The 15,944-nt window shown below is 47.3% G+C and overlaps 1 protein-coding gene across 1 annotated transcript in view; it reads right to left on the bottom strand.

Annotated features, from left to right (window-relative positions):
* TMUB2 (transmembrane and ubiquitin like domain containing 2) overlaps positions 1-15,052 on the bottom strand; it is a 111,161-nt gene extending 96,109 nt beyond the window's left edge. The window contains exon 1 of the mRNA XM_086923923.1: positions 14,866-15,052. The gene's annotated coding sequence lies outside the window, so the exon portion shown is untranslated. The remainder of the gene's footprint in view (positions 1-14,865) is intronic.
* Between the last annotated feature and the right edge of the window lie 892 nt (positions 15,053-15,944).

The following is a 15,944-nucleotide window of genomic DNA, read 5'->3' on the forward strand; positions in this document are numbered from 1 at the left end:
TAAAACAAGAAAAATAACCGGGCACCTTGCGAGTTCCGATTTCACCACACTCCACCTACCCATCATGTTTGTCAGCCCCTCCCACGGCCTGCCAGGAAAGCCCTCCCCCCAGCAGCTGGGGCTCTCTTATCCAACATGGCGGCGCGGTTCCCAACTGGAACCCAATCTGTAGTGAGGCGGGGCTGGAAAAAAGGCGACCATATGGGCCCATGTATATCACTAGTCTGTGTGACAACTGCTGGGCCAGCACCTGGTACCGCCACGCCTGCCTCTGATAGTGCCCACCACTGGCTTCTGCCTTGTGTGAACAAAGAGCATTATTAGCCAGCCTGATGTCTGAAGGATGACAGGCTGAGTCAGTGCCGCAGGGATTTGAAATCTGACAAGCTGGTTAGGGTGAGATCTCTGAACCTGGCACTCAGCTCACTGAGCTATGTCAAAAGAATCTCTGAGTGCTCTAATTCTGCGGGTGCCACACACATTTATATCAATTACAGGTGAGATGTATCACAGTTAGAGAGCGACCGGCGGCAGATGAGCAATCAGCTGTGCACCGGATGGACGCCAGCCCGTGGGGCCCACCTCCCCATGTTTGCCTCCGTGTCCCAGAAGAGACTCACTGAACCTTATGCATGGCCCGTGCACCAACCCCAGAGTAGAACTCGAGTTCACGATTAACAGCGGCGGGGCATACGCCAACATCTGCTAAGGTAGTTCCGTGTGCTAATGCTTTGCTGAGGTCTGCTAGTGACGTCAAAAGACAGGCAAACGCGGCATTTCACTCTTCCGAGGCTGATTATTTTTCGTTGACGTCAAAAGACAGGCAAACGCAGCATTTCACTCTTCCGAGGCTGATTATTTTTCGTTGACGTCAAAAGACAGGCAAACGCGGCATTTCACTCTTCCGAGGCTGATAGAATGAGTCTGGGGTCGATTAGTTCCCTCCCCTGCCTTGTTGCATGTGACCCCAGCGGTGCAGTTTACTCGTCTGTCCGATCACTGACATGGAAATAAAACAAGAAAAATAACCGGGCACCTTGCGAGTTCCGATTTCACCACACTCCACCTACCCATCATGTTTGTCAGCCCCTCCCCCGGCCTGCTGTAGGCACGACCACAGGCCTCGGCAACACCTTCTTAAGTGTAATCTACGTTACCGACCTTGCAAGCATGGGAGGCTGAGCAGCGCGCCCGGCATGGGACCCCTGCTAGAACCAGCGGGTCACAAACTCATCGCGGGAGTGGATGCCCAACTGCTGGCAGCTCAGACACTATAACTCGCGGAGTCACCCAAACGCACACACGTGCATATAAACGTATACCGACACGGAAATGCACAAACGCGGATCTGAATTATGTGCACAAGCACTAAACAGTTCTCCCTGGCACGGCCATGTCTGACACAGAGCCTATGCCCAGGGCACGCCGACTCTCGCCTGCTGCCCGGGCTGTCCTCGCAAGACCGCAAACTGCTACTAGTACCCAGAGGCACAACCAGTGGTAAACTCTACTGGGAGCACAGCCGAATCCATTGATGGAAAAGGTGCTGCTAAGCCAAGTTGCCAGGAACGGGTTAATTTGCCTATGCAACTTAATTAAACAGGCTTCTGCAAACTAAACTGGAGAGGTCTGTGTTGTGGCGGTTTTCTAGGCACGTGGGCATCCACTTTTGGTGTTAACCATGCTTGTTTCTGGGCAGTGTTTTGTATTAACATGTTATCCAGAGGCAGTGAAACAGCAGCCAGGCTCGGAGTTGTGGGATACCAACACGACTGCTGATCACTGCCCCTGGCACACAACAGCAACCGCTGCTTCAACCGACATCTTCCAGGAAAGCCCATGCAAATAAGCTGTGCAATATATGCTAAAACACCCCGCATGACATTAGCACGCCTTCAGGTTCAGCGTGCAGGCAAACATGCCGGCACAGGCCTGGGAGACGGACCCGAAGTGTATAAAGCTTATCACATCACCGGACAGAGTAATGTTTCACCCTCTGAGAGCAGGCAGGCCCCGAATCACAGTCAGTCCACAACTCTGCGGCGGCAGCGAGCAGTCGGAGTGTAGACTCCAGGCAAACGCGTGCTCGGAGGGGGCACTGGCTGGCAGAGTGCCCTGTGACAGATCTGCGGTACTGTGCCTGCCTGGCAGCGCTCTATGCTCGCCCCGGTTCATCTGTACGGTCAGGTACTGCCTCCCCTACCGTAATCTCCCTAGTTCGACATGCTGGGGCACAACGACTCACCACCCACAGCTCAGACTGCGCCCAGGAAAATACTCAAAGAGAAATCGGAGGAAAATTCGAACATTCTCCCTGTGGCCCTGCTTCAACCTTCTCTCCAGCAGCGCACACCGCGAAGCCTTTCAGAAACACTGGCTAACCATATAAAGCAGCGCTCTTTCTACGTTTTTTGTGTATGGAATAGCATCGGTGCCGCGTCAAACCATATTTGTAAACTTTAAAAACACACACAAACTTGGGAATTCAGTTTGCGTCAACCGTTCCTCTTCTAAAGTCAATTAGAGAGGAAATGCACACACGCATGCGCGAATCTCGCCGGCAAGATGTCACCACCGCCTGATCATGCCTTCCCAGTGAAGAATGAGAACAGTCCATGTTAAAGCAGTGTCTCAGCTGGGTACGGTTCTGTGCAGTTCAAGCAGACGCATTGTGAATATTGGGTAGTGTTCTTGGATTGCTCCAGCAATCTTCCTAGGGTTTACATTTCAGAAATGCACATACTGATGTGCAGTTCAGTTCAACACTCAGGTTTGATCTCCTTTTATGTGGTTATATGTCGCTATATCGCGACTCACTGTCTCGGAGGCACTACATTATTCAACATGACATTATGTCTGGTTGGGAGACCCCAGATTCCCATTTTTTACAATGTTATTTAGACTGCTCTCATCTTTTTTTAATACCGTGTTTTCGATATACACTTTTACAAACAGTGCCTCCTCTACAGTGACCCATGGCACCGTGAGCGGATCCTATGCAGGTGGGTGAGTGTTATGTGCATTTTGTAATGCAGCTGTACCCGATCCATTCAGGTCTAGGACCCCAGAAGCCTGTCGGCAGCTGATCGATACAACTGGAATGTTCAGATCACAGGTTGGTTGGTTGCTCAGCCCAGATCAACAACTGTCCCTCAAGTAACCGAGTGCCCTGTTGAGATCCGGCCGTGGCTCAAATGCGAAGGCTCTCTATGGGCAGCCGATAATGATAGCTGGTGTTCCAATAACCAATACCCAGTACCACACATACCAGAGGGAGTAAACTAATATACACATACTGCTAGGCGCTGCTCATCCCTTGGATGGGCCCCTGATCATCAATGCCCGCTGAGGTAGTTGCAGATGACTAATTATTTTAGAGATAACATTGTTGGTTTCATTGCATTACTCTTATCTGACCTCAGCAAGCCAGCATACACATCGAGATGCAATCTGTAATACACATATACAAGCATTCCCTTGCGGGCCAGAAGGAAGGAAGGCTTCTGGGACCCCGGGACCCCTGCTGGAGGCAGCTCTCCCTCCAATAACCTTTGACAAGCCCCAACTCTTGGGAAGTGTCCACTCCCTGGGTGAGATCTAGGCCCGAGCAGACAGTCCCTACAGGCTAGCGCCTAAGAATATAAGAACAGTAACACCTTACCATCATGGGGTTTCATAGGAAATTCTCAGACAAAAGGGCCTTACATGCTGTGCTTCGAGGGCCTCCAGCATGGATGTAATTTGCATTTGTGCGTCTGTGTGTGTCTCTGTGTGTGTGTGTCTCTGTCTGTGTATGTCTGTCTGTGTGTGGCGCTGTCTGTGTGTGGCGCCGTCTGTGTGTGGCGCCGTCTGTGTGTGGCGCCGTCTGTGTGTGGCGCCGTCTGTGTGTGGCGCCGTCTGTGTGTGGCGCCGTCTGTGTGTGGCGCCGTCTGTGTGTGGCGCCGTCTGTGTGTGGCGCCGTCTGTGTGTGGCGCCGTCTGTGTGTGGCGCCGTCTGTGTGTGGCGCCGTCTGTGTGTGGCGCCGTCTGTGTGTGGCGCCGTCTGTGTGTGGCGCCGTCTGTGTGTGGCGCCGTCTGTGTGTGGCGCCGTCTGTGTGTGGCGCCGTCTGTGTGTGGCGCCGTCTGTGTGTGGCGCCGTCTGTGTGTGGCGCCGTCTGTGTGTGGCGCCGTCTGTGTGTGGCGCCGTCTGTGTGTGGCGCTGTCTGTGTGTGGCGCTGTCTGTGTGGCGCTGTCTGTGTGGCGCTGTCTGTGTGGCTCTCTGTGTGTGGATGTGTGTGTGTGTGTGGCTCTGTGTGGATAGATTTTTGGTAGGTGGCTCTGTGTGGATGGCTCTGTCTGTGTGAGGGTGGCTGTGTAGGTGGCTCTATGTGAATGACTGTGTGGGTGGCTCTTTATGTGTGTGTGGGTGGCTTTGTGCGTGTGGCTCTGTGTGGGTGTAAATGCAATAGGTCATGCATTTGCTTGCGAGCGAGCGATTAAGCTATTGACATTGTAAATGACAATGCCATTTATTTAAGGATTAAACTATTGGCATTGTAAATGACAATGCCATTTATTTATGATTAAAAAAAAATCATGAGCAATGCCAATAGCTCTATCTTTAATAATGCCGAGACCATTGCATTGTAAATGCTTGTTTACAATGTTATCTCTTTGGTCTCAAATGTTTTTAGAATGGCACGTTTTGGCACATAAGCATTTATCCTTCAAATCTTTCATACCCTAGCCCTGTGGCATCCTAATTTTGGAATAATCACTATTTCTGAATACTGTTGAAACAATGCCATTAGTGCACCATAATGTAACCTGGCCAACAAGAATGTTGAGCTGTTTTAATAACGGTGACACTCTTGCATATATTTCTATAATCCATCTGGCACTCAGCATTGTGGCTATGTGGATTGAACTGTGAGTCTCGGAAGGGTTAAATTCTGGCTCCAAGTGGCAGTCTCTTTTCTAATAAATTTAAACATGGACGCAATGTTGAAAACTACACTTGAGGCTCCCTAGCGTAACCAAGCATCGAGGAAGGTCGAGTCGCTTCGATGACTAGGACGATTAAATTCTGGCCCCAAGTGGCAGTCTCTTTTTTAATGAATTCAAACATGGACGCATTGTCGAAAACTACACTTGAGGCCTGGCAACGAGGCACGGCTTGTTCGTCTGTACGTCCTCGAGGAAGGAAATACGACTTGAAACGGGCAACCACCTCCCTAAATACTTTGGTGACAAACAGACGGAGTGTGTCCAGAGGTGACGGCATTTTAGAGCATAATTAGTCCAAAACAAGGTGAGACTCGGTGCCTTATACTAAACTTTTAACAAGTACCTTAATTTTACTGCAAACCGCGCTTGACCGCGCGTACTTTATTAAGATTCAGTTCGAATGCCATAATGACGATTCGTTCCAATTCTTCTTTTCCAGAATGCCTTAATCAGTTTGGCTTTCTTTTGGGAATAAGGAGCACCCCAACGATTTTGGTGCGACAAGGTCCGGTTAAATAGTAAAATAGGATATGAAGTGACCCTGACTTGTCGCGGGCAACAAGGTCTTTTTAATATATGACCCTCTGTGAAATTCTCTTCAATATCAGGGTGAGTCGTGATCTTGTGTTGTTGAATAGAGTTGTTTAGTAACTTATACAACACTTTAGTTCGTTTATTTTAGTAGTTTAGTTGAAACTCATATTCCCCTCATTTAAATTAACAGCTACGAATTTCAGAGAAGCCGGACAGCTCAGTTTGAAGGGTGATTGATTCGAACACCCACCACAGATTCGAACACATACCAGGTTCTTATACAAGAAGGACCTCCAGGTGAGTGCAGTAATAACTAAGTGCTCTCTCGTCTTTAAATTAATGTAACTTTTTATAAATTTCACGCAAATCCCATCCTGATGGTATATCCTTTTGACCAACAGGTGCAAAATTCTCACTACCCCACCTTCCATTGTCCTGAAGAAGACCCGCCTCAGACCTATAATCAAGGCGTCCCAGGGTCGAAACGTCGACAATAACGTAACCATTGGAGCAGTATAGAACATTCAGTTACTAGGGCCAAGTGAGATGGCACACTGATTGTATTACGACTAAATGTTGATACTGTCCTATAGTAGTGTTCACGACCAATACCCACAACTCTCCCCTTTCACTCACTTGTATATAATTCACTGTCTCACGATTGCACTATATGTCACAATGTATGCACTTTATTTATTTATATGCGCCGATTGTTACTGAGTAATTTGCAATATATGATCAACTTACTTGCATTTAAAATAATGTACTCTTGAATGAAATTAATTCATAGATTAAAAAGATATTGTTACTTTTTGCTCTTTGGCACAGGATTTGCTATTTTTATGTTCTCATTTGATGATCATTTAAAGCAATTGATGATTGATTAAGAAATATTCAAAGCAATTGATGATTGATTAAGAAATAACTGTTTAAAATGAATATGTATCTGAAGTAATCAATATATACCCGACAGAACCATTGTATTTACTAAACTGTTTTGCCCAGGTTCTGAGGGATACTGGGTTACCCCATAGTGATTTATGATATCACGCCCACAACCTCAGCTTTCTGTCCAAGATGATGCTATCCATGAAGAAACAGGTAAACGCTGTCTCATCTGCCTGCTTCCTCACCCTATGCATGCACCAAAAGATCAACAGGTAGCTCCCAGTCAACACCAGAAGGACTGCCACAAAGGCCCTCATCGCCAGAAGGCTACAGAAACACGCTCTACATAAGAATCACTGCATGCCTTTCAAAGAGACTACAGACCATACAAAACTCAGCAGTCAAACTCATCCTCAACTTCCCCAGACAAACCCACATCACGCCTCACCTCAAGAAACTACACTAGCTAACGATCCAAAAGAGATGCCATTTCAAGATGTTGACCCATGCATACAAAGCCCTGCACAACGAGGGACCAGCGTACATCAACAAATGCATGACCTCCCACTAACCAACTAGACACCTACGACCCTCTTCCTCGCAGACATTCCCGAATCCACTGAGGCAATTGCGGAGGATGCTCCTTCTCACACCTGGCGGTTAAAGCTTGGAACAACCTTCCCTTGCACCTCAGGACCTCCCCAATGCTCCAGCAATTCAGGAAAGGACTCAAAACTTGGCTGTTGGAATGAACAGACCACCATGAAGCAGAAAGAAACCCCAGTGCCTCGAGACCCTTTCAGGTGATTTGCAGCGCTTTACAAATCCTGATTGATTAAAAGCAGATTCTAAACTTTAATCGGCACAAATGTCTTGTCTGATCTCATCATTCTTTTCTCAAAAGAAATCTGGATAACCAACACACAAATAATATACTCCAAGATTCGGTCATTGAGGTTTAAAGGTCATTAACTGGTTACAAAACTCCATACAAAACATTAGTAGATGAATAAAGTGGTTAATAAAATCCTTTTTTAGGTCTCGCGACCTATCGATTTGCGCAAGCGCATCGTGCGGAGCGAGAATTCAAGTGGCGAAAACATCTTCAAACCAAAGGGCTTTCAGCCGCGCGGTTTTCATGCAGTTCGCGTGTACATGCACGCGCATCGCATGCAAGCCCATCCCAGCCTCTCGCATTCCCAGGCTCTCCCGCCCACATCCGGCATCAGGCTTCTCCTCCCCTAGCAGCACTCCTCCCACACCAGCAACTCCCCCTCCCACACCAGCACCTCCCCTCTCTCTCACCGCAAACACAGCCTTGCCCTCTCCCACACCAGCACCTCCCCCCTCCCACACCAGCACCTCCCCTCTCTCTCCACACAATCACAGCCTTTCCCTAGCAGCACTCCTCCCACACCAGCACCTCCCCCCTCCCACACCAGCACCTCCCCTCTCTCTCTAAACCTTGATCCAGCACCTCCCCCCTCCCACACCAGCACCTCCCCTCTCTCTCCACGCAATCACAGCCTTTCCCTAGCAGCACTCCTCCCACACCAGCACCTCCCCCCTCCCACACCAGCCCCTCCCCTCTCTCTCCAAACCTTGATCCAATCTAGTAAATTCCCATGCTGTCCTCCTCCTATCCGCTTCCCTGGGTTAATTAAAGTGCCCTCGTTAACTTCCTCTCCTCTTGACTCCTCGGTGTAGTTGGCTGCGCTTCGACTCCTCCCCTCAAAACTGCTGTTTTGACCACAGCGCCCACCTCAGCCCGCAGTAAACGGATCCCCGAAACAGAACGCACCTCGATCCAATCTAGTAAGTTCCCGTGCTGTCCTCCTCCTATCCGCTTCCCTGGGTTAATTGAAGTGCCCTTGTTTACTTCCTCTCCCCTTGTCTCCTCGTTGCAGTTGGACGCGCTTCGACGCCTCCCTTCAAAACTGCTGTTTTGACCACAGCATCTGCCCACTTGGACCCACTTTATCCTAGGGGCTCCCTTCCGGTGTATATTGAGTAAGTGTCAACATTGCCCAGCCACTCCTACAGTGCTTTCCACTGTCAGCACTACCCAAATTCTCACTCTGTTCCTTTTCCACACAGTTGGATCTCTACAGCCTTCCGCTTAAGACCACCTCGCCTCTGCCACGATTAGTTTGCTGCCAGTAACTTTTTCCGCCTCTCAGCGCCTCCAGACAGCTTTTAGTTTGAGGTCACCAAAGGAGCCCACGGAGCTTCAAAGTGAGCGCTCTCACCTTCCGGATTGGTGTTGAGCCCTCCCCCACCCTCCGAGCACGAATGCAACGTTTCCCTCAACCCACCCTTCCCCGTGCATAGAGTGCGCAGCCATCCATGTCCTTACCAGAAGAGGGGAAACTTTTAAGCCCTTTCTGTGGCATCATTGACCAGCTCGCAACACGCACTCATTAGGCTGGACAGGACGCTTTGAAATCAAACTTTTTTAGATGAATATTTATTTTATTGATAAAGTACCCTGAGCAAAGTTGTATTTTCTATCTATCACTCTATTACTGCATTTGCAGCTTTTATCTCTCCTCCTCTGCGAGCTTTCCAATCGTTCCTGCCCCCCCTCCCCCATTTAATTTGTTTCCTGTCTCTTCATTGCTTGCCCGTCCCCAAACCCTATGCCTTGCTACGGTTTTCAGACTGCCGATTCTGCTGTGAAACCACTGTTTTGCCCTGCCTGTGTTTATGCTGCATGAGTTGTTTCTAACCCTGCAACAACCTTAATTGCTGGGGGTTATATACAAGGGTATGGTCGGTGCTTAGGGGCTACATGTCTGTGGCCAGCTCACCATGATTAAAAAAATAAATATTCATTAAAAGGGAAATCACCCACGCAAGCCCACTATCACCCACGCAACACCACACTCACCCACGCAACGCCACTCACCCAAGCAACCCCACTCATCCACGCAACCCCACTCATCCACGCAACGCCACTCACCCACGCAACGCCACTCACCCACGCAACGCCACTCACCCACGCAACGCCACTCACCCACGCAACGCCACTCACCCACGCAACGCCACTCACACACGCAACGCCACTCACACACGCAACGCCAATCACACACGCAACGCCACTCACACATGCAACACCCCTCACGTTGCCAATAGGTCTCGCAGTAGGAAAGTTGGAACCATTACAATTGCAAATAACAATGCCTTTTATTTTTTTTTCATTTTAAAAACATAAAGGGCTTTGTCATTTACAAAACCAATAGCTCCAACTTTCCTACTGCGAGACCTATTGGCAACGCCAGTGCTTGTTGTTAATTTGAAGCTTGCATTCATGTGGACATGTTCTATATTGTTATTTGTCAAATTAATTATATGTATAATCCTAAAGACCTCTTACCCGACTTTCCAATTCCAAAATATATTTAGTGGAGCGTTTCAGAGATGTACACTTGTTGTTTACTTCCATCTTTAGCTTCAGAGATGCTAGAATGTTGGGTGGGGGCTAGGTGTGCAGTTGTTGGTGGTAGTTTTGGAGTGTATGTATAGTACCGGATGTTTAGGCAGTGCAGACTGTAGTGCTAGGTGTATGTGCTGCTATAGATGGCTATGCAGGGTACCAGTAGGTGAACTACCTTTACAACGAAACTTTTACAACGCAAACCATTACAACGCATTGAGCTTGGGGGCGTCTAGGATAGGGAATAAGTTTAATTTACTATCCAACACCTTCCCTAGTGTCCACGGGGACTGGTATTGGAATAGTAAATTAAACTTTTCACTATCCAGCACCCCAAAGCGATATGCGTTGTAATGGATTGCGATGTAAAAACTGCGTTGTAAAGGCAGGCGTTGTAATAGCCTGCGTTGTAACGTCATACATCCGTACCAGTAATATAGGGTGTGGGTGATGGGGGAGAGCATAACCTGACATGCAGTTGAGCAGACACGAACTATAGGCTGCATAAACCCACGCACTACCTGCCAATCAGATACCGTAATCCCTAAATTAACACCAATGTGTGCACTCCTATACAAAAGTCAACCAGGGAATCTGTCAATCCAGTCTTGGACCGTGGCAATCTCCGAGTTATAACTAGAGTGGGATACAAAATCAGGTTTGTGGCTTTTTAACAAGATCTTCTCTGTACAAGTTTGGTTATTCAAAGTGTAGCAGGATTTTAAAATGTAATTCTTTTTTAAAAGTTTTGGGCTGCCAATAATATTTACACATTTATAAATGTGTAAATGCAATTAATTTGGCCTAGCTTAAATCTTTACAAAGGACCATGGGTCAGCATTACACCTATAATTTCTATAATTCAATGGATACCAAAAATAAATCAAAGTAGTTCAGCATTTCAGGGTGTATGGCTGACCATGCCATAGCAACGCACAGCATGGCCAGCATCATCACCAATATGCCAAGCCACCACAGTGCCAGGAATAGGAGCAATAGCACAACAAATGCCACATTATGCATGAATAAACATTAATATGTCAGGATCAAGACACCCTTACTACCACGAATGCCAAAAAAGACAACCATATTATGAAGTCACAGTTATGTCACAAACCATGCCAAGAAATGCCATTATGCACCAAGGTTATTCACCATTATGCCACCGGTTGGCCCCATAATGCCAGCAGTAGCCCCCGTATGCAAATTTGAGGCCAGGTGGCCCACATGCACGAATCAGGTGTTCACGAAGGAGGGATACTACCAAACCTGAGGGACACCACATCATGCACATGTAGAAACTCACATCAAAGCAACAAGCCCCTCAATGCCACTCCTTCAGTGATCCTGCAGCTCTGTCACACCTGTTACTGCCCTTCACAGTAGCCACATTGTGACTTCCTGTAGTGCAGGCCATGTACTACCAATGTTACCAAGAGTGAGAGTAAGGGAGCGATCTTACAAGGTAAATGAGGCCTTTGTCACGTACGGGATCAAGGAGTTGGGCCACTCAAACCCGTCCCCCAATGAAATTCGGAAAGCTGGGGCCACTATTTACTCGAAGCTGTGGCTGACGGATGCCTGACCCTTACATGGCCGCCAGTGGTGACTCTTTCCCAGAGCTGAACTTTTTCTTACATAAACCTACCAGGACTGTGCCTGACCTCAAGATGGCGTCTGGATTTCATTTGGACCATGGTCTTTCACTCACCCCCCCCGGCGCTATTCTGACAACCTCTGAGTACACCTGATCACTATCCTGACAGCGGAGTCTGAGCATTATGTCTGACTCCCGGTGGAGCTGCTCTGTGCAGCTATTAAGGGGATGGACCTGGATTCATCCCCTTGACCGTCACCTACCCAGCCGGACTTTGAGGGCAGTTTCTCCCTGTCTCACCCATTCCCCCTCATCGCACTTCTGTAACTGTGCTTTTTCCTCATCTCATATCTACCTATTTATCTGGCCGATGACTATTCTGACAGCGGAGTCTGAGCATTATGTCCGACGCCCGGTGAAGCTGCTCTGTTCAGCTATTGAGATCGGCCTTGGTTCACCCCCTTGACCATCACCTGCCCAGCCGGACTTTGGGCACAGTTTCCTCTCCGTCTCCCTGTCTTGCCATTCCCCCCTCATGGTTTTCAGTAACTCTGCTTTTTCCTTGTCTCCTATCTATCTAGCTATCTGACTGATGCCCGATGGAGCTACCGTGAGAGCTACAGGGATGACTGGCTGTGGATTCCCTCCTCGGCCGTCACCTACCTATCCGGTCATTGGGCAGACTTTCCCTTCATATTTATTTATTTATTTATTTATAACACTTGTAGAGCGCGAACGAAGGCCCTTGGGCATCTCGGCGCTAGAATATCTGCTATGTACAGCCTAGGAGGGGAAGGGGATCACTGATTAAAAAGCCAGGTTTTAAGCTGCTTTCGAAAAGACCACAGAGACGAGCTGGTTTTACTGGCCAAAGGTAGGGTATTCCAGAGTTTGGGGGCTGACACGAGGAATCATCTGTCACCCCATGACACTAGTTTGGTACGGGGTACCACTAACTCGTGTAAATTATGAGATCGCAGGGGTGTAAGGGGACGGTAAGGAGTAAGATTTTTAGTGAGAAAGGCTGGTCCCTGGTTATGCAAAGCTTTGTACACAATGCAAAGAGTTTTACATTTTATTCTATTCCTGATAGAAAGCCAATGGAGTTCTCTGATGGTTCCTGACACTGAATGAAATTTGGGAACACCTCCCAAAAGCCTGGCAGCTGCATTTTGGATGGCTTGCATTTTATTGAGAACTTTTTCTTGTGTGTCCAGGAATAGGGCATTGCAATAGTCCAAGGTGGATAGAACCAGGGACGTAATCAAAGTTTTGCCTGCTGAGGTCGGAAGGAAGGGGAGAATTTTTTTTATAAGTCGTAGCTTATAAAAAGCAGAGGAGGCAATCTGATTAGCATGTGGGAGGAAGGTAAGGCGGTCGTCAAAAATGACTCCCAGATTCCTCACCCTGCTTACAGGTATGGGGGGAGGACCTAAAGACAGTGGCCACCAGCGGGACGACCATTCAGGGGTCAGGTTTCCGAAGATAACTACTTCGGACTTATCAGAATTCAATTTCAGGCAATTGGAAGCCATCCAATTCCCTATGGCTTGCATACCCAGATTGAATTCTTCAGCAATTTTTTGGCCATCATTCCTGATGGCAAGGACCAGCTGGGTGTCGTCAGCGTAGGATGTAAGGCTCATCCCATGAGTACGAATGATGTTAGCAAAGTTCGACACGTATATATTAAAAAGTGTCGGACTCCGGGATGAGCTTTGGGGTACTCCACATGGCAGTGATAAGGTGGCAGATTGGAAGGGTCCTATGGTGACCACCTGAGTTCTTTCTGCCAAGAAGGAGGCCAGGAGAGTCTTGGCCTTTTGCTGAACGCCAATGCCTTCGACACGGTCGATCAAGATGGTATGATCGGCCGTGTCGAATGCTGCTGACAGGTCCAGCAGTATAAATACTGCTGTTCCCCCTGCATCCCGGATAGCCCTAATATCCTCCGCAGCCTTGATCAGGCCCGTCTCCGTCCCATGATATTGACGAAAGCCAAACTGGGACTCATCCAATAAGTGATGGTCCTCTATAAAGGCTGAAAGTTGAGAATTCAAAGCCTTTTCAGCAATCTTTGCCAAGACTGGGAGGTTAGCAATGGGCTGATAGCTCTTAAGTTCATCCATGTCGAGATTTGATTTTTTAAGCAAAGGTCTTATTAGGGTTTTTTTCAAAGTAAGTGGATAAATACTTGTTGTAATCATAGTGTCTCTTACCTCCACCCCCTCTTCCTTCTCACTCCCCCTCTCCGCTCTATTTGGTCTCTCCCTCTTTAAGGTGCCTCATATTTGATGTAACGTGTAATTGTTATCATTGTTGTAACATTGGTGATCCTTATGTAAAGTGCTCTGATACCTACGGGTCTAGCCAGTGCTATATAAATAAATAAATAAAAGCCATCTCCTTTACAGGCTGGTCAGTATGTACGGGGACAAAGGTTGGCCTTTGGGGATGACAGCAAAAATATATGATAGCACAAGTTATTGTACTTCCACATCTGAGACAGTCCTTAGTGTTTCCTTGATAACCGGTATGGTTGGTGGGTTCCTGTATCAGCTGCTCGCTCATCACATGCGCATACACTAGACTCTTTCCTCCTGTGTCCCTCCTTTGACTCATCCCAAACATCATCTAACTAATACGATCTCCCAAATAACACTATCTAGACGCTTTCCACCTCTCCCCTCCATCCTATTCGATCAAACTAAAAGACTCACATGTCCAGTGTTCAAATTAACAACTTGTTCTTCCCTACACTAATCCACCACTAATCCTTTGAGTTCCGAAGTAGAGTGTTACTCGCCGAAAAGCGCTTCAACGCCTCGACAGGGGTAGTAAGTGTAATATAAATAAAAGTACAATACATCATTACAATGCACTTGAAAGGATTTGCATCGGAGTGTAATCATGTCCAAATGTAAAACAGAGGGGCTGAAAGGTGACAGGACAGTCTCGTGGAATGAACGAGGAGCAGGGTGAAAGCACATGGGGTTAAATAATAGAGTGAAGTGGGGTTAAATAATAGGGTGAAGAGAGATTAAATCACGGGACAAGAGGTAGGCTGACACGAACAGCCTCGAAGAACACACCTGAAGTTGTAGGAGCCCGGGGAAAGAGAGGTGATCATGAGCTACATTGCACAGAGGCAGCTTCTACGGTTTCATCAGAAGAAGGAAATGATGGTAATCCCGGAAGCTAATTTATGGGTAGCAAATAAAAACCCCTGGAAATAAATCAGGAGCAGAGTCTGGAATTAAATCAGGAACTGTCACGGAGCATCGCAGCTGTCACAACTGAATCAGAGGGGAGTACATTTTCCTGGCCAAAATCCCCCATGGCTAACTTGTACTCTCTATCACGGGGCTCTGCCCTTCGGATTGGTCTCTCCGCTCTCTGGGACAAGCTCGGGGATTCGTCCTTACCTTTGGTCCCGGCTTCACGCTACAGCACTCTCTGGTCCCTCCATGGCTACCCTTCTCGGAACAGCCCGGACATTCAACAGCAACACAGCGCAGTCAGACGTCATCGAAAAGAGGAGGCACTTCCGAGGAACGTCACTTGTGATAGCCGTTGCCATCTGCAGAGAGCGCCCCTGCGAAAGGCTGCGGCAGAGAAGAAGGACGAGCACAGATCAAGAACCAGACGCAAATGTTGGTGTCGTGGATTTCTGCTATATTTGATAAGCAGTCTAAGTAATATACTGGACAATATGTGTAAATAATACTATCATCATGAAGTTATTACAACATTACATTTTTGTATTAGAAAGCATTTCGCGTGGTATCCGATACATCATCAATACATATTCTTATACACATTTTGTTGCAGATTACAACACATGTTTTATTCAAAACACTGAAGCATACTTGATATTTTCGTTTCCATGTGCCCCAATCCCATGGTCAACTCGAAAATTATTCCATTACAAGATGGCCGTCCGATTCATTAGTACACGCTATCTTTCACTAGCCACTAATACGGAAGGGCCACTTCCGGGTTTTTCGAAGGGGGTCGACTCGTACTGTATGCAAGTCAGGACATCAAAACAACGGATATTTACATTATATAGTTTACTATGGGTTAGGCTTTGCCGTTTATTTTTTTTATATATCGTGCAAACTCGACCCGAAGGTATTGGAGAGCTTTACATTTGCACCCCTTACATTACACAAGGACCCATTCGTTTTAGATCGAAGTCAACCTGGTTTGATAAAAATATCTTGGGTACATTCAATAGGCTGACCTAGGAATGCATTCTGCCCATTAGTTTTGTTTTTATTTTATTTATTGCGATTTTATATAGCGCGAACTTTACCCAAAGGTGTCAGAGCGCTTTACAAAAGGACTAGTTAGATTACATAAGGACTTCAGAGTACATGAGTTACATTAAAGTTACAAACAGAAAAGCTCAAAATTCACAAAAGAATGGTAGTAAGTACAAAAGTCTACTACAGATACTAGTGGTTAGAGTTACAGATATATAAAGATGCAAAATCATTCA

Source organism: Lissotriton vulgaris, chromosome 5 (assembly GCF_964263255.1).
Source record: "Lissotriton vulgaris chromosome 5, aLisVul1.2, whole genome shotgun sequence".
Taxonomy (NCBI): domain Eukaryota; kingdom Metazoa; phylum Chordata; class Amphibia; order Caudata; family Salamandridae; genus Lissotriton; species Lissotriton vulgaris.